General features: G+C 54.2%; 1 long non-coding RNA gene and 6 other non-coding genes across 7 annotated transcripts in view; all 7 read right to left on the reverse strand.

Annotated features, from left to right (window-relative positions):
- The window catches only part of LOC141418921 (uncharacterized), a 518,407-nt gene that overhangs the window by 39,076 nt on the left and 457,944 nt on the right, over positions 1-21,387 (reverse strand). The window lies entirely within an intron of this gene.
- LOC141419042 (5S ribosomal RNA) lies at positions 3,145-3,263 on the reverse strand. The gene has a single exon (XR_012443718.1). It is a non-coding gene; the product is annotated as a 5S ribosomal RNA (ribosomal RNA).
- Positions 6,474-6,592, reverse strand: LOC141419053 (5S ribosomal RNA). The gene has a single exon (XR_012443725.1). It is a non-coding gene; the product is annotated as a 5S ribosomal RNA (ribosomal RNA).
- Positions 9,799-9,917, reverse strand: LOC141419064 (5S ribosomal RNA). The gene has a single exon (XR_012443736.1). It is a non-coding gene; the product is annotated as a 5S ribosomal RNA (ribosomal RNA).
- LOC141419075 (5S ribosomal RNA) lies at positions 13,125-13,243 on the reverse strand. The gene has a single exon (XR_012443746.1). It is a non-coding gene; the product is annotated as a 5S ribosomal RNA (ribosomal RNA).
- LOC141419086 (5S ribosomal RNA) lies at positions 16,452-16,570 on the reverse strand. Its single transcript, XR_012443754.1, has one exon. It is a non-coding gene; the product is annotated as a 5S ribosomal RNA (ribosomal RNA).
- On the reverse strand, positions 19,778-19,896 carry LOC141419097 (5S ribosomal RNA). Its single transcript, XR_012443761.1, has one exon. It is a non-coding gene; the product is annotated as a 5S ribosomal RNA (ribosomal RNA).

A 21,387-nucleotide genomic window follows, 5' to 3' on the forward strand; every position in this document is an offset into this window, starting at 1 on the left:
CCCCTGGCACGGCTGCGGGTGGGGGCTGCGGGGTGGGGGCTGGCGGCCTCTGGCCAAGCGGCCAGGGGCCCCGGACGCCTGCTGGGGCAGCCGGTCTCGCCCAGGTGGCCACTCGCTGGCTTTCTTCCCGAGGTGTCCCGGTGCCCGGACCAGGATCGAGTTTTCTCAGGGGAACATTGCTCAGTGCTCTCGGGCTCTTGTTCCTCTGGGGATGTGTCACTGCCTTGGCTAAGGCGGGGGTGTGGGGGGGGTGCACAGTTCTGGCCGCCCTCCTCCCTCGCCTGCGGGAGCCGACCCTTGGGCGCGTGGCTCCCGACGGACGTCTTGGGGACCTTTCCGGTCCTCCTCGTCCACAAAGCCCCACTGCCCCTCCAGCCCTCTGCAAAACGGCAGCCGCGCCCTTAGCCGACCCGCTGCGCCCTCCTCCACACTCTGGGCCTGGGGCTGCGGGGCTCAATCGGGAACATTTCCAGCTCAGAGGCCCCTTTCACCACCGAAATCGTGGAGACAAGGGAAAGAAAAAAACATCTCCTCCCATCCCTACTCAACGTCCTAAGAAATCCTATCCTGTCAACCCTCAGGCTTCCTAAACTCTACACTTTGTCCTCAGAAGTATTTACTTCTGTTCCCTTCTAATTTTTCTCAGGGTTTCGGCCACTGAGATGACGATCATGACGAAATGAAAATTCATTAAGAGTTGGTTTATAGAAAATCTTCTAGATGGCTTCATCCCTATGGTGAAACAACTGTTGTCTTACATGATTCTAATACAGTTAGGAGCCTACATGTGCCTGTGATGAGGCTATTTGGGGTCACTGACACTGACCCCTCAATCAATGGGCACTCTGAGGTTTTACTCTCAGGATAACCACTGATATGTGTGGATAACCTCTAGAGAGCTGTCATGCTGTCATTCGTTCCTAGATAGTAAGCATATCTGCATTTTCCAAGGCTGTCGGGCCCTCTAAACTACAAAATTTACAGAAACGCTGTGATCAAATGCTGATGGTACTGACATACTCTTCTCTTAGTTGCTAAGTTGTCCGTCAGAATTTTTACCATGGCTCTTTTACGTATTTGGAATTGCACTTCTGATCCTCCTGGGACATTTACAATCAAGCCCATTAAACAAACAAAAAAAAAAGAAACAATGAAAAAAGACTGTAACAGACAGGTACATGTCCCTCACACAAGTCAGCTTTAGATTCTGTTTTCTTTGTCATGGTTTAGAGGCCACTAGCTAAAAAGGGAGTCCTTCCAAGCCTGTTTGTTGTTTAAATTTGGCCAAAGGGTCCAGCTGACACTGACTCCCACCTGACCTGTTTGTTGCTCGACCCCCCCACACACATAAGACACTTAGAGAAAAAAACTAATCCTCACGTCGAAAGATGAAAACGACCAATCCAAAAACCCTCCGAGGAAACAGCTCAGAGACAAACAGTTTCTAGAGATGAGGGTGAAAGGCCTTCCAAGTTGAAATGGAGTCCCTCATGCCAGACCTCTCAACACCTTGGTTCTTGCTGGGTGCTGCTTGCTCACGCCTGAAACCTTAGCTACTCAGGTGGATCACGTTTCCAGGCCCGCCCAAGCAAGTCGTTCCATGAGACCTGTTAGAAAAAGCCAAATGTTAGAAAAGAGGATGCCTCGAGGAAAAGGAGACCGAGACCTCTACAGACGAGAGCACGCTTTATTTTGCCGTGGTGAGGGGCGTCCTGCACTCTGGACAGCCTGGGATGCAAGCCTCGCCGGGGGGGGGGGGCGGGCGGGGACTAGGGGTGAGGAGGTTTTCCGGGGTACGCAGCCAGGGAGAGGTAAAGAGAAGTGTCCTTGTGGTGGTAGACAGCCAGCACTTGCAAGCAATCAGGAAGCGATAAGGGGAAAAGTCCTTGTGGTCTCAGGCACTGCCCCTGCCTTTCTTTCTATCACAGGTAATTTAGGCAGTGTGGGCTTCGGGGACCCTGGAGAGTCAACCCTTTAAAACCCTCACACGAAAAGGGCTGGTGGAGCGGGGCCAGGTGTACGGCCTGAATTCAAGCACTGGTACCACAAAAATCAATACGTAAATACGTAAATACATAAATAAACAAATAAACAAATAAATAAAACAAAAAAGTGGTTATGATGGATGCGTGTCTATCGAACATGAAAGCCCTCTAGGCACAAACTTCTATGAGTGGCCACGGCGTTGTACACTACTCGGGAAGAAGTCCCTATTTCTACCTGCTCCGGACCCGTCCTAGCATACTTAAAAGTGGTGTTTTTAGTTTTGGACATAAAACACAGGGTTTGTTCTTAGACTCGTGGACCACAGCCTTGGATTGACTTTGGATAAACACTGAAAGGTAGAGACACTTGCCAATACAGCCTATTACACAAAGAAAGACTTCACACATTGCAGAGAAAGGTACAAACTACATTGCCACCAAACGATCCGAAACGGGCAGCAATTCATCACCACTCACACTCAAGCAGGGTACAGGACCAAGCAAAAGGAAACGCGCCCTCAATGTCAGGGTTGCAACTCTTTCTGGGACTTCTCCTTGCCAATGTATTCCCGGGTGTGTTTGAATTTTGCATTCTAAGCATACTCCCCTCACCGTGAGCTCAGGCCCTGCGCCCGCTGTCCCCGTGACTGCAGGCACCGCCGTGGGAGTTGGGGCCCCACGGAGAGGTCATGCACACGCTGACCTGTGTTGGGTCGAGCGACGGAGCAGCACCCGACTGAGGTGGCCTGCCTCCCTGTCCCCTGGCGTCTTGCCCTGGGCCCAGTGCACCACCTTGTGGCGAGCCAGGGTGTGGCGCGTCCCAGTCTGGGGCCCGCTGGGCTGCAGACCCGCTTTCTCAGGGCTTTCGCACTTCCCTCACCGTCCGCCTGAACGTTTTCTACTCCTGCTGGCTTTCTGAGGACAGTTGGGGAGCGGTCCCCAACGTGGCCTGGGACCCACCCGGCTGGTGCCCAGTGAGCGGGCGCGCGCCCCACGAGAGTGTGGGGAGGGGAGAGGAGAGGATTCGGGGGCGTGTCTGTGAGGTGGGAGGCGTGGGTCTGGCGGGGTGGCGGGGAAGGGGTCGCCGGTGGTGGTGGCGCTGGGTCGGGGCGGTGAGGTCCCGGAGGCCAAAAGGAGCAGCGAGGGAGGGACGAGCAAAAGCCTACAGCACCCGGTATTCCCAGGCGGTCTCCCATCCAAGTACTAACCAGGCCCGACCCTGCTTAGCTTCCGAGATCAGACGAGATCGGGCGCGTTCAGGGTGGTATGGCCGTAGACGCCAGCTGCCGCCTCCTGGAGCCCCAAGAGCGTGAGGTGGGCGCGGCCTGCGTCTCCACACTGCTCCCCTGGCACGGCTGCGGGTGGGGGCTGCGGGGTGGGGGCTGGCGGCCTCTGGCCAAGCGGCCAGGGGCCCCGGACGCCTGCTGGGGCAGCCGGTCTCGCCCAGGTGGCCACTCGCTGGCTTTCTTCCCGAGGTGTCCCGGTGCCCGGACCAGGATCGAGTTTTCTCAGGGGAACATTGCTCAGTGCTCTCGGGCTCTTGTTCCTCTGGGGATGTGTCACTGCCTTGGCTAAGGCGGGGGTGTGGGGGGGGTGCACAGTTCTGGCCGCCCTCCTCCCTCGCCTGCGGGAGCCGACCCTTGGGCGCGTGGCTCCCGACGGACGTCTTGGGGACCTTTCCGGTCCTCCTCGTCCACAAAGCCCCACTGCCCCTCCAGCCCTCTGCAAAACGGCAGCCGCGCCCTTAGCCGACCCGCTGCGCCCTCCTCCACACTCTGGGCCTGGGGCTGCGGGGCTCAATCGGGAACATTTCCAGCTCAGAGGCCCCTTTCACCACCGAAATCGTGGAGACAAGGGAAAGAAAAAAACATCTCCTCCCATCCCTACTCAACGTCCTAAGAAATCCTATCCTGTCAACCCTCAGGCTTCCTAAACTCTACACTTTGTCCTCAGAAGTATTTACTTCTGTTCCCTTCTAATTTTTCTCAGGGTTTCGGCCACTGAGATGACGATCATGACGAAATGAAAATTCATTAAGAGTTGGTTTATAGAAAATCTTCTAGATGGCTTCATCCCTATGGTGAAACAACTGTTGTCTTACATGATTCTAATACAGTTAGGAGCCTACATGTGCCTGTGATGAGGCTATTTGGGGTCACTGACACTGACCCCTCAATGAATGGGCACTCTGAGGTTTTACTCTCAGGATAACCACTGATATGTGTGGATAACCTCTAGAGAGCTGTCATGCTGTCATTCGTTCCTAGATAGTAAGCATATCTGCATTTTCCAAGGCTGTCGGGCCCTCTAAACTACAAAATTTACAGAAACGCTGTGATCAAATGCTGATGGTACTGACATACTCTTCTCTTAGTTGCTAAGTTGTCCGTCAGAATTTTTACCATGGCTCTTTTACGTATTTGGAATTGCACTTCTGATCCTCCTGGGACATTTACAATCAAGCCCATTAAACAAACAAAAAAAAAAGAAACAATGAAAAAAGACTGTAACAGACAGGTACATGTCCCTCACACAAGTCAGCTTTAGATTCTGTTTTCTTTGTCATGGTTTAGAGGCCACTAGCTAAAAAGGGAGTCCTTCCAAGCCTGTTTGTTGTTTAAATTTGGCCAAAGGGTCCAGCTGACACTGACTCCCACCTGACCTGTTTGTTGCTCGACCCCCCCACACACATAAGACACTTAGAGAAAAAAACTAATCCTCACGTCGAAAGATGAAAACGACCAATCCAAAAACCCTCCGAGGAAACAGCTCAGAGACAAACAGTTTCTAGAGATGAGGGTGAAAGGCCTTCCAAGTTGAAATGGAGTCCCTCATGCCAGACCTCTCAACACCTTGGTTCTTGCTGGGTGCTGCTTGCTCACGCCTGAAACCTTAGCTACTCAGGTGGATCACGTTTCCAGGCCCGCCCAAGCAAGTCGTTCCATGAGACCTGTTAGAAAAAGCCAAATGTTAGAAAAGAGGATGCCTCGAGGAAAAGGAGACCGAGACCTCTACAGACGAGAGCACGCTTTATTTTGCCGTGGTGAGGGGCGTCCTGCACTCTGGACAGCCTGGGATGCAAGCCTCGCCGGGGGGGGGGGGGCGGGCGGGGACTAGGGGTGAGGAGGTTTTCCGGGGTACGCAGCCAGGGAGAGGTAAAGAGAAGTGTCCTTGTGGTGGTAGACAGCCAGCACTTGCAAGCAATCAGGAAGCGATAAGGGGAAAAGTCCTTGTGGTCTCAGGCACTGCCCCTGCCTTTCTTTCTATCACAGGTAATTTAGGCAGTGTGGGCTTCGGGGACCCTGGAGAGTCAACCCTTTAAAACCCTCACACGAAAAGGGCTGGTGGAGCGGGGCAAGGTGTACGGCCTGAATTCAAGCACTGGTACCACAAAAATCAATACGTAAATACGTAAATACATAAATAAACAAATAAACAAATAAATAAAACAAAAAAGTGGTTATGATGGATGCGTGTCTATCGAACATGAAAGCCCTCTAGGCACAAACTTCTATGAGTGGCCACGGCGTTGTACACTACTCGGGAAGAAGTCCCTATTTCTACCTGCTCCGGACCCGTCCTAGCATACTTAAAAGTGGTGTTTTTAGTTTTGGACATAAAACACAGGGTTTGTTCTTAGACTCGTGGACCACAGCCTTGGATTGACTTTGGATAAACACTGAAAGGTAGAGACACTTGCCAATACAGCCTATTACACAAAGAAAGACTTCACACATTGCAGAGAAAGGTACAAACTACATTGCCACCAAACGATCCGAAACGGGCAGCAATTCATCACCACTCACACTCAAGCAGGGTACAGGACCAAGCAAAAGGAAACGCGCCCTCAATGTCAGGGTTGCAACTCTTTCTGGGACTTCTCCTTGCCAATGTATTCCCGGGTGTGTTTGAATTTTGCATTCTAAGCATACTCCCCTCACCGTGAGCTCAGGCCCTGCGCCCGCTGTCCCCGTGACTGCAGGCACCGCCGTGGGAGTTGGGGCCCCACGGAGAGGTCATGCACACGCTGACCTGTGTTGGGTCGAGCGACGGAGCAGCACCCGACTGAGGTGGCCTGCCTCCCTGTCCCCTGGCGTCTTGCCCTGGGCCCAGTGCACCACCTTGTGGCGAGCCAGGGTGTGGCGCGTCCCAGTCTGGGGCCCGCTGGGCTGCAGACCCGCTTTCTCAGGGCTTTCGCACTTCCCTCACCATCCGCCTGAACGTTTTCTACTCCTGCTGGCTTTCTGAGGACAGTTGGGGAGCGGTCCCCAACGTGGCCTGGGACCCACCCGGCTGGTGCCCAGTGAGCGGGCGCGCGCCCCACGAGAGTGTGGGGAGGGGAGAGGAGAGGATTCGGGGGCGTGTCTGTGAGGTGGGAGGCGTGGGTCTGGCGGGGTGGCGGGGAAGGGGTCGCCGGTGGTGGTGGCGCTGGGTCGGGGCGGTGAGGTCCCGGAGGCCAAAAGGAGCAGCGAGGGAGGGACGAGCAAAAGCCTACAGCACCCGGTATTCCCAGGCGGTCTCCCATCCAAGTACTAACCAGGCCCGACCCTGCTTAGCTTCCGAGATCAGACGAGATCGGGCGCGTTCAGGGTGGTATGGCCGTAGACGCCAGCTGCCGCCTCCTGGAGCCCCAAGAGCGTGAGGTGGGCGCGGCCTGCGTCTCCACACTGCTCCCCTGGCACGGCTGCGGGTGGGGGCTGCGGGGTGGGGGCTGGCGGCCTCTGGCCAAGCGGCCAGGGGCCCCGGACGCCTGCTGGGGCAGCCGGTCTCGCCCAGGTGGCCACTCGCTGGCTTTCTTCCCGAGGTGTCCCGGTGCCCGGACCAGGATCGAGTTTTCTCAGGGGAACATTGCTCAGTGCTCTCGGGCTCTTGTTCCTCTGGGGATGTGTCACTGCCTTGGCTAAGGCGGGGGTGTGGGGGGGGTGCACAGTTCTGGCCGCCCTCCTCCCTCGCCTGCGGGAGCCGACCCTTGGGCGCGTGGCTCCCGACGGACGTCTTGGGGACCTTTCCGGTCCTCCTCGTCCACAAAGCCCCACTGCCCCTCCAGCCCTCTGCAAAACGGCAGCCGCGCCCTTAGCCGACCCGCTGCGCCCTCCTCCACACTCTGGGCCTGGGGCTGCGGGGCTCAATCGGGAACATTTCCAGCTCAGAGGCCCCTTTCACCACCGAAATCGTGGAGACAAGGGAAAGAAAAAAACATCTCCTCCCATCCCTACTCAACGTCCTAAGAAATCCTATCCTGTCAACCCTCAGGCTTCCTAAACTCTACACTTTGTCCTCAGAAGTATTTACTTCTGTTCCCTTCTAATTTTTCTCAGGGTTTCGGCCACTGAGATGACGATCATGACGAAATGAAAATTCATTAAGAGTTGGTTTATAGAAAATCTTCTAGATGGCTTCATCCCTATGGTGAAACAACTGTTGTCTTACATGATTCTAATACAGTTAGGAGCCTACATGTGCCTGTGATGAGGCTATTTGGGGTCACTGACACTGACCCCTCAATGAATGGGCACTCTGAGGTTTTACTCTCAGGATAACCACTGATATGTGTGGATAACCTCTAGAGAGCTGTCATGCTGTCATTCGTTCCTAGATAGTAAGCATATCTGCATTTTCCAAGGCTGTCGGGCCCTCTAAACTACAAAATTTACAGAAACGCTGTGATCAAATGCTGATGGTACTGACATACTCTTCTCTTAGTTGCTAAGTTGTCCGTCAGAATTTTTACCATGGCTCTTTTACGTATTTGGAATTGCACTTCTGATCCTCCTGGGACATTTACAATCAAGCCCATTAAACAAACAAAAAAAAAAGAAACAATGAAAAAAGACTGTAACAGACAGGTACATGTCCCTCACACAAGTCAGCTTTAGATTCTGTTTTCTTTGTCATGGTTTAGAGGCCACTAGCTAAAAAGGGAGTCCTTCCAAGCCTGTTTGTTGTTTAAATTTGGCCAAAGGGTCCAGCTGACACTGACTCCCACCTGACCTGTTTGTTGCTCGACCCCCCCACACACATAAGACACTTAGAGAAAAAAACTAATCCTCACGTCGAAAGATGAAAACGACCAATCCAAAAACCCTCCGAGGAAACAGCTCAGAGACAAACAGTTTCTAGAGATGAGGGTGAAAGGCCTTCCAAGTTGAAATGGAGTCCCTCATGCCAGACCTCTCAACACCTTGGTTCTTGCTGGGTGCTGCTTGCTCACGCCTGAAACCTTAGCTACTCAGGTGGATCACGTTTCCAGGCCCGCCCAAGCAAGTCGTTCCATGAGACCTGTTAGAAAAAGCCAAATGTTAGAAAAGAGGATGCCTCGAGGAAAAGGAGACCGAGACCTCTACAGACGAGAGCACGCTTTATTTTGCCGTGGTGAGGGGCGTCCTGCACTCTGGACAGCCTGGGATGCAAGCCTCGCCGGGGGGGGGGGGGCGGGGACTAGGGGTGAGGAGGTTTTCCGGGGTACGCAGCCAGGGAGAGGTAAAGAGAAGTGTCCTTGTGGTGGTAGACAGCCAGCACTTGCAAGCAATCAGGAAGCGATAAGGGGAAAAGTCCTTGTGGTCTCAGGCACTGCCCCTGCCTTTCTTTCTATCACAGGTAATTTAGGCAGTGTGGGCTTCGGGGACCCTGGAGAGTCAACCCTTTAAAACCCTCACACGAAAAGGGCTGGTGGAGCGGGGCAAGGTGTACGGCCTGAATTCAAGCACTGGTACCACAAAAATCAATACGTAAATACGTAAATACATAAATAAACAAATAAACAAATAAATAAAACAAAAAAGTGGTTATGATGGATGCGTGTCTATCGAACATGAAAGCCCTCTAGGCACAAACTTCTATGAGTGGCCACGGCGTTGTACACTACTCGGGAAGAAGTCCCTATTTCTACCTGCTCCGGACCCGTCCTAGCATACTTAAAAGTGGTGTTTTTAGTTTTGGACATAAAACACAGGGTTTGTTCTTAGACTCGTGGACCACAGCCTTGGATTGACTTTGGATAAACACTGAAAGGTAGAGACACTTGCCAATACAGCCTATTACACAAAGAAAGACTTCACACATTGCAGAGAAAGGTACAAACTACATTGCCACCAAACGATCCGAAACGGGCAGCAATTCATCACCACTCACACTCAAGCAGGGTACAGGACCAAGCAAAAGGAAACGCGCCCTCAATGTCAGGGTTGCAACTCTTTCTGGGACTTCTCCTTGCCAATGTATTCCCGGGTGTGTTTGAATTTTGCATTCTAAGCATACTCCCCTCACCGTGAGCTCAGGCCCTGCGCCCGCTGTCCCCGTGACTGCAGGCACCGCCGTGGGAGTTGGGGCCCCACGGAGAGGTCATGCACACGCTGACCTGTGTTGGGTCGAGCGACGGAGCAGCACCCGACTGAGGTGGCCTGCCTCCCTGTCCCCTGGCGTCTTGCCCTGGGCCCAGTGCACCACCTTGTGGCGAGCCAGGGTGTGGCGCGTCCCAGTCTGGGGCCCGCTGGGCTGCAGACCCGCTTTCTCAGGGCTTTCGCACTTCCCTCACCGTCCGCCTGAACGTTTTCTACTCCTGCTGGCTTTCTGAGGACAGTTGGGGAGCGGTCCCCAACGTGGCCTGGGACCCACCCGGCTGGTGCCCAGTGAGCGGGCGCGCGCCCCACGAGAGTGTGGGGAGGGGAGAGGAGAGGATTCGGGGGCGTGTCTGTGAGGTGGGAGGCGTGGGTCTGGCGGGGTGGCGGGGAAGGGGTCGCCGGTGGTGGTGGCGCTGGGTCGGGGCGGTGAGGTCCCGGAGGCCAAAAGGAGCAGCGAGGGAGGGACGAGCAAAAGCCTACAGCACCCGGTATTCCCAGGCGGTCTCCCATCCAAGTACTAACCAGGCCCGACCCTGCTTAGCTTCCGAGATCAGACGAGATCGGGCGCGTTCAGGGTGGTATGGCCGTAGACGCCAGCTGCCGCCTCCTGGAGCCCCAAGAGCGTGAGGTGGGCGCGGCCTGCGTCTCCACACTGCTCCCCTGGCACGGCTGCGGGTGGGGGCTGCGGGGTGGGGGCTGGCGGCCTCTGGCCAAGCGGCCAGGGGCCCCGGACGCCTGCTGGGGCAGCCGGTCTCGCCCAGGTGGCCACTCGCTGGCTTTCTTCCCGAGGTGTCCCGGTGCCCGGACCAGGATCGAGTTTTCTCAGGGGAACATTGCTCAGTGCTCTCGGGCTCTTGTTCCTCTGGGGATGTGTCACTGCCTTGGCTAAGGCGGGGGTGTGGGGGGGGTGCACAGTTCTGGCCGCCCTCCTCCCTCGCCTGCGGGAGCCGACCCTTGGGCGCGTGGCTCCCGACGGACGTCTTGGGGACCTTTCCGGTCCTCCTCGTCCACAAAGCCCCACTGCCCCTCCAGCCCTCTGCAAAACGGCAGCCGCGCCCTTAGCCGACCCGCTGCGCCCTCCTCCACACTCTGGGCCTGGGGCTGCGGGGCTCAATCGGGAACATTTCCAGCTCAGAGGCCCCTTTCACCACCGAAATCGTGGAGACAAGGGAAAGAAAAAAACATCTCCTCCCATCCCTACTCAACGTCCTAAGAAATCCTATCCTGTCAACCCTCAGGCTTCCTAAACTCTACACTTTGTCCTCAGAAGTATTTACTTCTGTTCCCTTCTAATTTTTCTCAGGGTTTCGGCCACTGAGATGACGATCATGACGAAATGAAAATTCATTAAGAGTTGGTTTATAGAAAATCTTCTAGATGGCTTCATCCCTATGGTGAAACAACTGTTGTCTTACATGATTCTAATACAGTTAGGAGCCTACATGTGCCTGTGATGAGGCTATTTGGGGTCACTGACACTGACCCCTCAATCAATGGGCACTCTGAGGTTTTACTCTCAGGATAACCACTGATATGTGTGGATAACCTCTAGAGAGCTGTCATGCTGTCATTCGTTCCTAGATAGTAAGCATATCTGCATTTTCCAAGGCTGTCGGGCCCTCTAAACTACAAAATTTACAGAAACGCTGTGATCAAATGCTGATGGTACTGACATACTCTTCTCTTAGTTGCTAAGTTGTCCGTCAGAATTTTTACCATGGCTCTTTTACGTATTTGGAATTGCACTTCTGATCCTCCTGGGACATTTACAATCAAGCCCATTAAACAAACAAAAAAAAAGAAACAATGAAAAAAGACTGTAACAGACAGGTACATGTCCCTCACACAAGTCAGCTTTAGATTCTGTTTTCTTTGTCATGGTTTAGAGGCCACTAGCTAAAAAGGGAGTCCTTCCAAGCCTGTTTGTTGTTTAAATTTGGCCAAAGGGTCCAGCTGACACTGACTCCCACCTGACCTGTTTGTTGCTCGACCCCCCCACACACATAAGACACTTAGAGAAAAAAACTAATCCTCACGTCGAAAGATGAAAACGACCAATCCAAAAACCCTCCGAGGAAACAGCTCAGAGACAAACAGTTTCTAGAGATGAGGGTGAAAGGCCTTCCAAGTTGAAATGGAGTCCCTCATGCCAGACCTCTCAACACCTTGGTTCTTGCTGGGTGCTGCTTGCTCACGCCTGAAACCTTAGCTACTCAGGTGGATCACGTTTCCAGGCCCGCCCAAGCAAGTCGTTCCATGAGACCTGTTAGAAAAAGCCAAATGTTAGAAAAGAGGATGCCTCGAGGAAAAGGAGACCGAGACCTCTACAGACGAGAGCACGCTTTATTTTGCCGTGGTGAGGGGCGTCCTGCACTCTGGACAGCCTGGGATGCAAGCCTCGCCGGGGGGGGGGGGGGGCGGGGACTAGGGGTGAGGAGGTTTTCCGGGGTACGCAGCCAGGGAGAGGTAAAGAGAAGTGTCCTTGTGGTGGTAGACAGCCAGCACTTGCAAGCAATCAGGAAGCGATAAGGGGAAAAGTCCTTGTGGTCTCAGGCACTGCCCCTGCCTTTCTTTCTATCACAGGTAATTTAGGCAGTGTGGGCTTCGGGGACCCTGGAGAGTCAACCCTTTAAAACCCTCACACGAAAAGGGCTGGTGGAGCGGGGCAAGGTGTACGCCCTGAATTCAAGCACTGGTACCACAAAAATCAATACGTAAATACGTAAATACATAAATAAACAAATAAACAAATAAATAAAACAAAAAAGTGGTTATGATGGATGCGTGTCTATCGAACATGAAAGCCCTCTAGGCACAAACTTCTATGAGTGGCCACGGCGTTGTACACTACTCGGGAAGAAGTCCCTATTTCTACCTGCTCCGGACCCGTCCTAGCATACTTAAAAGTGGTGTTTTTAGTTTTGGACATAAAACACAGGGTTTGTTCTTAGACTCGTGGACCACAGCCTTGGATTGACTTTGGATAAACACTGAAAGGTAGAGACACTTGCCAATACAGCCTATTACACAAAGAAAGACTTCACACATTGCAGAGAAAGGTACAAACTACATTGCCACCAAACGATCCGAAACGGGCAGCAATTCATCACCACTCACACTCAAGCAGGGTACAGGACCAAGCAAAAGGAAACGCGCCCTCAATGTCAGGGTTGCAACTCTTTCTGGGACTTCTCCTTGCCAATGTATTCCCGGGTGTGTTTGAATTTTGCATTCTAAGCATACTCCCCTCACCGTGAGCTCAGGCCCTGCGCCCGCTGTCCCCGTGACTGCAGGCACCGCCGTGGGAGTTGGGGCCCCACGGAGAGGTCATGCACACGCTGACCTGTGTTGGGTCGAGCGACGGAGCAGCACCCGACTGAGGTGGCCTGCCTCCCTGTCCCCTGGCGTCTTGCCCTGGGCCCAGTGCACCACCTTGTGGCGAGCCAGGGTGTGGCGCGTCCCAGTCTGGGGCCCGCTGGGCTGCAGACCCGCTTTCTCAGGGCTTTCGCACTTCCCTCACCGTCCGCCTGAACGTTTTCTACTCCTGCTGGCTTTCTGAGGACAGTTGGGGAGCGGTCCCCAACGTGGCCTGGGACCCACCCGGCTGGTGCCCAGTGAGCGGGCGCGCGCCCCACGAGAGTGTGGGGAGGGGAGAGGAGAGGATTCGGGGGCGTGTCTGTGAGGTGGGAGGCGTGGGTCTGGCGGGGTGGCGGGGAAGGGGTCGCCGGTGGTGGTGGCGCTGGGTCGGGGCGGTGAGGTCCCGGAGGCCAAAAGGAGCAGCGAGGGAGGGACGAGCAAAAGCCTACAGCACCCGGTATTCCCAGGCGGTCTCCCATCCAAGTACTAACCAGGCCCGACCCTGCTTAGCTTCCGAGATCAGACGAGATCGGGCGCGTTCAGGGTGGTATGGCCGTAGACGCCAGCTGCCGCCTCCTGGAGCCCCAAGAGCGTGAGGTGGGCGCGGCCTGCGTCTCCACACTGCTCCCCTGGCACGGCTGCGGGTGGGGGCTGCGGGGTGGGGGCTGGCGGCCTCTGGCCAAGCGGCCAGGGGCCCCGGACGCCTGCTGGGGCAGCCGGTCTCGCCCAGGTGGCCACTCGCTGGCTTTCTTCCCGAGGTGTCCCGGTGCCCGGACCAGGATCGAGTTTTCTCAGGGGAACATTGCTCAGTGCTCTCGGGCTCTTGTTCCTCTGGGGATGTGTCACTGCCTTGGCTAAGGCGGGGGTGTGGGGGGGGTGCACAGTTCTGGCCGCCCTCCTCCCTCGCCTGCGGGAGCCGACCCTTGGGCGCGTGGCTCCCGACGGACGTCTTGGGGACCTTTCCGGTCCTCCTCGTCCACAAAGCCCCACTGCCCCTCCAGCCCTCTGCAAAACGGCAGCCGCGCCCTTAGCCGACCCGCTGCGCCCTCCTCCACACTCTGGGCCTGGGGCTGCGGGGCTCAATCGGGAACATTTCCAGCTCAGAGGCCCCTTTCACCACCGAAATCGTGGAGACAAGGGAAAGAAAAAAACATCTCCTCCCATCCCTACTCAACGTCCTAAGAAATCCTATCCTGTCAACCCTCAGGCTTCCTAAACTCTACACTTTGTCCTCAGAAGTATTTACTTCTGTTCCCTTCTAATTTTTCTCAGGGTTTCGGCCACTGAGATGACGATCATGACGAAATGAAAATTCATTAAGAGTTGGTTTATAGAAAATCTTCTAGATGGCTTCATCCCTATGGTGAAACAACTGTTGTCTTACATGATTCTAATACAGTTAGGAGCCTACATGTGCCTGTGATGAGGCTATTTGGGGTCACTGACACTGACCCCTCAATGAATGGGCACTCTGAGGTTTTACTCTCAGGATAACCACTGATATGTGTGGATAACCTCTAGAGAGCTGTCATGCTGTCATTCGTTCCTAGATAGTAAGCATATCTGCATTTTCCAAGGCTGTCGGGCCCTCTAAACTACAAAATTTACAGAAACGCTGTGATCAAATGCTGATGGTACTGACATACTCTTCTCTTAGTTGCTAAGTTGTCCGTCAGAATTTTTACCATGGCTCTTTTACGTATTTGGAATTGCACTTCTGATCCTCCTGGGACATTTACAATCAAGCCCATTAAACAAACAAAAAAAAAAGAAACAATGAAAAAAGACTGTAACAGACAGGTACATGTCCCTCACACAAGTCAGCTTTAGATTCTGTTTTCTTTGTCATGGTTTAGAGGCCACTAGCTAAAAAGGGAGTCCTTCCAAGCCTGTTTGTTGTTTAAATTTGGCCAAAGGGTCCAGCTGACACTGACTCCCACCTGACCTGTTTGTTGCTCGACCCCCCCACACACATAAGACACTTAGAGAAAAAAACTAATCCTCACGTCGAAAGATGAAAACGACCAATCCAAAAACCCTCCGAGGAAACAGCTCAGAGACAAACAGTTTCTAGAGATGAGGGTGAAAGGCCTTCCAAGTTGAAATGGAGTCCCTCATGCCAGACCTCTCAACACCTTGGTTCTTGCTGGGTGCTGCTTGCTCACGCCTGAAACCTTAGCTACTCAGGTGGATCACGTTTCCAGGCCCGCCCAAGCAAGTCGTTCCATGAGACCTGTTAGAAAAAGCCAAATGTTAGAAAAGAGGATGCCTCGAGGAAAAGGAGACCGAGACCTCTACAGACGAGAGCACGCTTTATTTTGCCGTGGTGAGGGGCGTCCTGCACTCTGGACAGCCTGGGATGCAAGCCTCGCCGGGGGGGGGGGCGGGCGGGGACTAGGGGTGAGGAGGTTTTCCGGGGTACGCAGCCAGGGAGAGGTAAAGAGAAGTGTCCTTGTGGTGGTAGACAGCCAGCACTTGCAAGCAATCAGGAAGCGATAAGGGGAAAAGTCCTTGTGGTCTCAGGCACTGCCCCTGCCTTTCTTTCTATCACAGGTAATTTAGGCAGTGTGGGCTTCGGGGACCCTGGAGAGTCAACCCTTTAAAACCCTCACACGAAAAGGGCTGGTGGAGCGGGGCAAGGTGTACGGCCTGAATTCAAGCACTGGTACCACAAAAATCAATACGTAAATACGTAAATACATAAATAAACAAATAAACAAATAAATAAAACAAAAAAGTGGTTATGATGGATGCGTGTCTATCGAACATGAAAGCCCTCTAGGCACAAACTTCTATGAGTGGCCACGGCGTTGTACACTACTCGGGAAGAAGTCCCTATTTCTACCTGCTCCGGACCCGTCCTAGCATACTTAAAAGTGGTGTTTTTAGTTTTGGACATAAAACACAGGGTTTGTTCTTAGACTCGTGGACCACAGCCTTGGATTGACTTTGGATAAACACTGAAAGGTAGAGACACTTGCCAATACAGCCTATTACACAAAGAAAGACTTCACACATTGCAGAGAAAGGTACAAACTACATTGCCACCAAACGATCCGAAACGGGCAGCAATTCATCACCACTCACACTCAAGCAGGGTACAGGACCAAGCAAAAGGAAACGCGCCCTCAATGTCAGGGTTGCAACTCTTTCTGGGACTTCTCCTTGCCAATGTATTCCCGGGTGTGTTTGAATTTTGCATTCTAAGCATACTCCCCTCACCGTGAGCTCAGGCCCTGCGCCCGCTGTCCCCGTGACTGCAGGCACCGCCGTGGGAGTTGGGGCCCCACGGAGAGGTCATGCACACGCTGACCTGTGTTGGGTCGAGCGACGGAGCAGCACCCGACTGAGGTGGCCTGCCTCCCTGTCCCCTGGCGTCTTGCCCTGGGCCCAGTGCACCACCTTGTGGCGAGCCAGGGTGTGGCGCGTCCCAGTCTGGGGCCCGCTGGGCTGCAGACCCGCTTTCTCAGGGCTTTCGCACTTCCCTCACCGTCCGCCTGAACGTTTTCTACTCCTGCTGGCTTTCTGAGGACAGTTGGGGAGCGGTCCCCAACGTGGCCTGGGACCCACCCGGCTGGTGCCCAGTGAGCGGGCGCGCGCCCCACGAGAGTGTGGGGAGGGGAGAGGAGAGGATTCGGGGGCGTGTCTGTGAGGTGGGAGGCGTGGGTCTGGCGGGGTGGCGGGGAAGGGGTCGCCGGTGGTGGTGGCGCTGGGTCGGGGCGGTGAGGTCCCGGAGGCCAAAAGGAGCAGCGAGGGAGGGACGAGCAAAAGCCTACAGCACCCGGTATTCCCAGGCGGTCTCCCATCCAAGTACTAACCAGGCCCGACCCTGCTTAGCTTCCGAGATCAGACGAGATCGGGCGCGTTCAGGGTGGTATGGCCGTAGACGCCAGCTGCCGCCTCCTGGAGCCCCAAGAGCGTGAGGTGGGCGCGGCCTGCGTCTCCACACTGCTCCCCTGGCACGGCTGCGGGTGGGGGCTGCGGGGTGGGGGCTGGCGGCCTCTGGCCAAGCGGCCAGGGGCCCCGGACGCCTGCTGGGGCAGCCGGTCTCGCCCAGGTGGCCACTCGCTGGCTTTCTTCCCGAGGTGTCCCGGTGCCCGGACCAGGATCGAGTTTTCTCAGGGGAACATTGCTCAGTGCTCTCGGGCTCTTGTTCCTCTGGGGATGTGTCACTGCCTTGGCTAAGGCGGGGGTGTGGGGGGGGTGCACAGTTCTGGCCGCCCTCCTCCCTCGCCTGCGGGAGCCGACCCTTGGGCGCGTGGCTCCCGACGGACGTCTTGGGGACCTTTCCGGTCCTCCTCGTCCACAAAGCCCCACTGCCCCTCCAGCCCTCTGCAAAACGGCAGCCGCGCCCTTAGCCGACCCGCTGCGCCCTCCTCCACACTCTGGGCCTGGGGCTGCGGGGCTCAATCGGGAACATTTCCAGCTCAGAGGCCCCTTTCACCACCGAAATCGTGGAGACAAGGGAAAGAAAAAAACATCTCCTCCCATCCCTACTCAACGTCCTAAGAAATCCTATCCTGTCAACCCTCAGGCTTCCTAAACTCTACACTTTGTCCTCAGAAGTATTTACTTCTGTTCCCTTCTAATTTTTCTCAGGGTTTCGGCCACTGAGATGACGATCATGACGAAATGAAAATTCATTAAGAGTTGGTTTATAGAAAATCTTCTAGATGGCTTCATCCCTATGGTGAAACAACTGTTGTCTTACATGATTCTAATACAGTTAGGAGCCTACATGTGCCTGTGATGAGGCTATTTGGGGTCACTGACACTGACCCCTCAATGAATGGGCACTCTGAGGTTTTACTCTCAGGATAACCACTGATATGTGTGGATAACCTCTAGAGAGCTGTCATGCTGTCATTCGTTCCTAGATAGTGAGCATATCTGCATTTTCCAAGGCTGTCGGGCCCTCTAAACTACAAAATTTACAGAAACGCTGTGATCAAATGCTGATGGTACTGACATACTCTTCTCTTAGTTGCTAAGTTGTCCGTCAGAATTTTTGCCATGGCTCTTTTACGTATTTGGAATTGCACTTCTGATCCTCCTGGGACATTTACAATCAAGCCCATTAAACAAACAAAAAAAAAAAAGAAACAATGAAAAAAGACTGTAACAGACAGGTACATGTCCCTCACACAAGTCAGCTTTAGATTCTGTTTTCTTTGTCATGGTTTAGAGGCCACTAGCTAAAAAGGGAGTCCTTATAAGCCTGTTTGTTGTTTAAATTTGGCCAAAGGGTCCAGCTGACACTGACTCCCACCTGACCTGTTTGTTGCTCGACCCCCCCACACACATAAGACACTTAGAGAAAAAAACTAATCCTCACGTCGAAAGATGAAAACGACCAATCCAAAAACCCTCCGAGGAAACAGCTCAGAGACAAACAGTTTCTAGAGATGAGGGTGAAAGGCCTTCCAAGTTGAAATGGAGTCCCTCATGCCAGACCTCTCAACACCTTGGTTCTTGCTGGGTGCTGCTTGCTCACGCCTGAAACCTTAGCTACTCAGGTGGATCACGTTTCCAGGCCCGCCCAAGCAAGTCGTTCCATGAGACCTGTTAGAAAAAGCCAAATGTTAGAAAAGAGGATGCCTCGAGGAAAAGGAGACCGAGACCTCTACAGACGAGAGCACGCTTTATTTTGCCGTGGTGAGGGGCGTCCTGCACTCTGGACAGCCTGGGATGCAAGCCTCGCCGGGGGGGGGGGGCGGGGACTAGGGGTGAGGAGGTTTTCCGGGGTACGCAGCCAGGGAGAGGTAAAGAGAAGTGTCCTTGTGGTGGTAGACAGCCAGCACTTGCAAGCAATCAGGAAGCGATAAGGGGAAAAGTCCTTGTGGTCTCAGGCACTGCCCCTGCCTTTCTTTCTATCACAGGTAATTTAGGCAGTGTGGGCTTCGGGGACCCTGGAGAGTCAACCCTTTAAAACCCTCACACGAAAAGGGCTGGTGGAGCTGGGCCAGGTGTACGCCCTGAATTCAAGCACTGGTACCACAAAAATCAATACGTAAATACGTAAATACATAAATAAACAAATAAACAAATAAATAAAACAAAAAAGTGGTTATGATGGATGCGTGTCTATCGAACATGAAAGCCCTCTAGGCACAAACTTCTATGAGTGGCCACGGCGTTGTACACTACTCGGGAAGAAGTCCCTATTTCTACCTGCTCCGGACCCGTCCTAGCATACTTAAAAGTGGTGTTTTTAGTTTTGGACATAAAACACAGGGTTTGTTCTTAGACTCGTGGACCACAGCCTTGGATTGACTTTGGATAAACACTGAAAGGTAGAGACACTTGCCAATACAGCCTATTACACAAAGAAAGACTTCACACATTGCAGAGAAAGGTACAAACTACATTGCCACCAAACGATCCGAAACGGGCAGCAATTCATCACCACTCACACTCAAGCAGGGTACAGGACCAAGCAAAAGGAAACGCGCCCTCAATGTCAGGGTTGCAACTCTTTCTGGGACTTCTCCTTGCCAATGTATTCCCGGGTGTGTTTGAATTTTGCATTCTAAGCATACTCCCCTCACCGTGAGCTCAGGCCCTGCGCCCGCTGTCCCCGTGACTGCAGGCACCGCCGTGGGAGTTGGGGCCCCACGGAGAGGTCATGCACACGCTGACCTGTGTTGGGTCGAGCGACGGAGCAGCACCCGACTGAGGTGGCCTGCCTCCCTGTCCCCTGGCGTCTTGCCCTGGGCCCAGTGCACCACCTTGTGGCGAGCCAGGGTGTGGCGCGTCCCAGTCTGGGGCCCGCTGGGCTGCAGACCCGCTTTCTCAGGGCTTTCGCACTTCCCTCACCGTCCGCCTGAACGTTTTCTACTCCTGCTGGCTTTCTGAGGACAGTTGGGGAGCGGTCCCCAACGTGGCCTGGGACCCACCCGGCTGGTGCCCAGTGAGCGGGCGCGCGCCCCACGAGAGTGTGGGGAGGGGAGAGGAGAGGATTCGGGGGCGTGTCTGTGAGGTGGGAGGCGTGGGTCTGGCGGGGTGGCGGGGAAGGGGTCGCCGGTGGTGGTGGCGCTGGGTCGGGGCGGTGAGGTCCCGGAGGCCAAAAGGAGCAGCGAGGGAGGGACGAGCAAAAGCCTACAGCACCCGGTATTCCCAGGCGGTCTCCCATCCAAGTACTAACCAGGCCCGACCCTGCTTAGCTTCCGAGATCAGACGAGATCGGGCGCGTTCAGGGTGGTATGGCCGTAGACGCCAGCTGCCGCCTCCTGGAGCCCCAAGAGCGTGAGGTGGGCGCGGCCTGCGTCTCCACACTGCTCCCCTGGCACGGCTGCGGGTGGGGGCTGCGGGGTGGGGGCTGGCGGCCTCTGGCCAAGCGGCCAGGGGCCCCGGACGCCTGCTGGGGCAGCCGGTCTCGCCCAGGTGGCCACTCGCTGGCTTTCTTCCCGAGGTGTCCCGGTGCCCGGACCAGGATCGAGTTTTCTCAGGGGAACATTGCTCAGTGCTCTCGGGCTCTTGTTCCTCTGGGGATGTGTCACTGCCTTGGCTAAGGCGGGGGTGTGGGGGGGGTGCACAGTTCTGGCCGCCCTCCTCCCTCGCCTGCGGGAGCCGACCCTTGGGCGCGTGGCTCCCGACGGACGTCTTGGGGACCTTTCCGGTCCTCCTCGTCCACAAAGCCCCACTGCCCCTCCAGCCCTCTGCAAAATGGCAGCCGCGCCCTTAGCCGACCCGCTGCGCCCTCCTCCACACTCTGGGCCTGGGGCTGCGGGGCTCAATCGGGAACATTTCCAGCTCAGAGGCCCCTTTCACCACCGAAATCGTGGAGACAAGGGAAAGAAAAAAACATCTCCTCCCATCCCTACTCAACGTCCTAAGAAATCCTATCCTGTCAACCCTCAGGCTTCCTAAACTCTACACTTTGTCCTCAGAAGTATTTACTTCTGTTCCCTTCTAATTTTTCTCAGGGTTTCGGCCACTGAGATGACGATCATGACGAAATGAAAATTCATTAAGAGTTGGTTTATAGAAAATCTTCTAGATGGCTTCATCCCTATGGTGAAACAACTGTTGTCTTACATGATTCTAATACAGTTAGGAGCCTACATGTGCCTGTGATGAGGCTATTTGGGGTCACTGACACTGACCCCTCAATGAATGGGCACTCTGAGGTTTTACTCTCAGGATAACCACTGATATGTGTGGATAACCTCTAGAGAGCTGTCATGCTGTCATTCGTTCCTAGATAGTGAGCATATCTGCATTTTCCAAGGCTGTCGGGCCCTCTAAACTACAAAATTTACAGAAACGCTGTGATCAAATGCTGATGGTACTGACATACTCTTCTCTTAGTTGCTAAGTTGTCCGTCAGAATTTTTGCCATGGCTCTTTTACGTATTTGGAATTGCACTTCTGATCCTCCTGGGACATTTACAATCAAGCCCATTAAACAAACAAAAAAAAAAAAGAAACAATGAAAAAAGACTGTAACAGACAGGTACATGTCCCTCACACAAGTCAGCTTTAGATTCTGTTTTCTTTGTCATGGTTTAGAGGCCACTAGCTAAAAAGGGAGTCCTTCCAAGCCTGTTTGTTGTTTAAATTTGGCCAAAGGGTCCAGCTGACACTGACTCCCACCTGACCTGTTTGTTGCTCGACCCCCCCACACACATAAGACACTTAGAGAAAAAAACTAATCCTCACGTCGAAAGATGAAAACGACCAATCCAAAAACCCTCCGAGGAAAC

This window comes from Castor canadensis, chromosome 18 (genome assembly GCF_047511655.1).
Source record: "Castor canadensis chromosome 18, mCasCan1.hap1v2, whole genome shotgun sequence".
In the NCBI taxonomy this organism is placed as follows: Eukaryota; Metazoa; Chordata; class Mammalia; order Rodentia; family Castoridae; genus Castor; species Castor canadensis.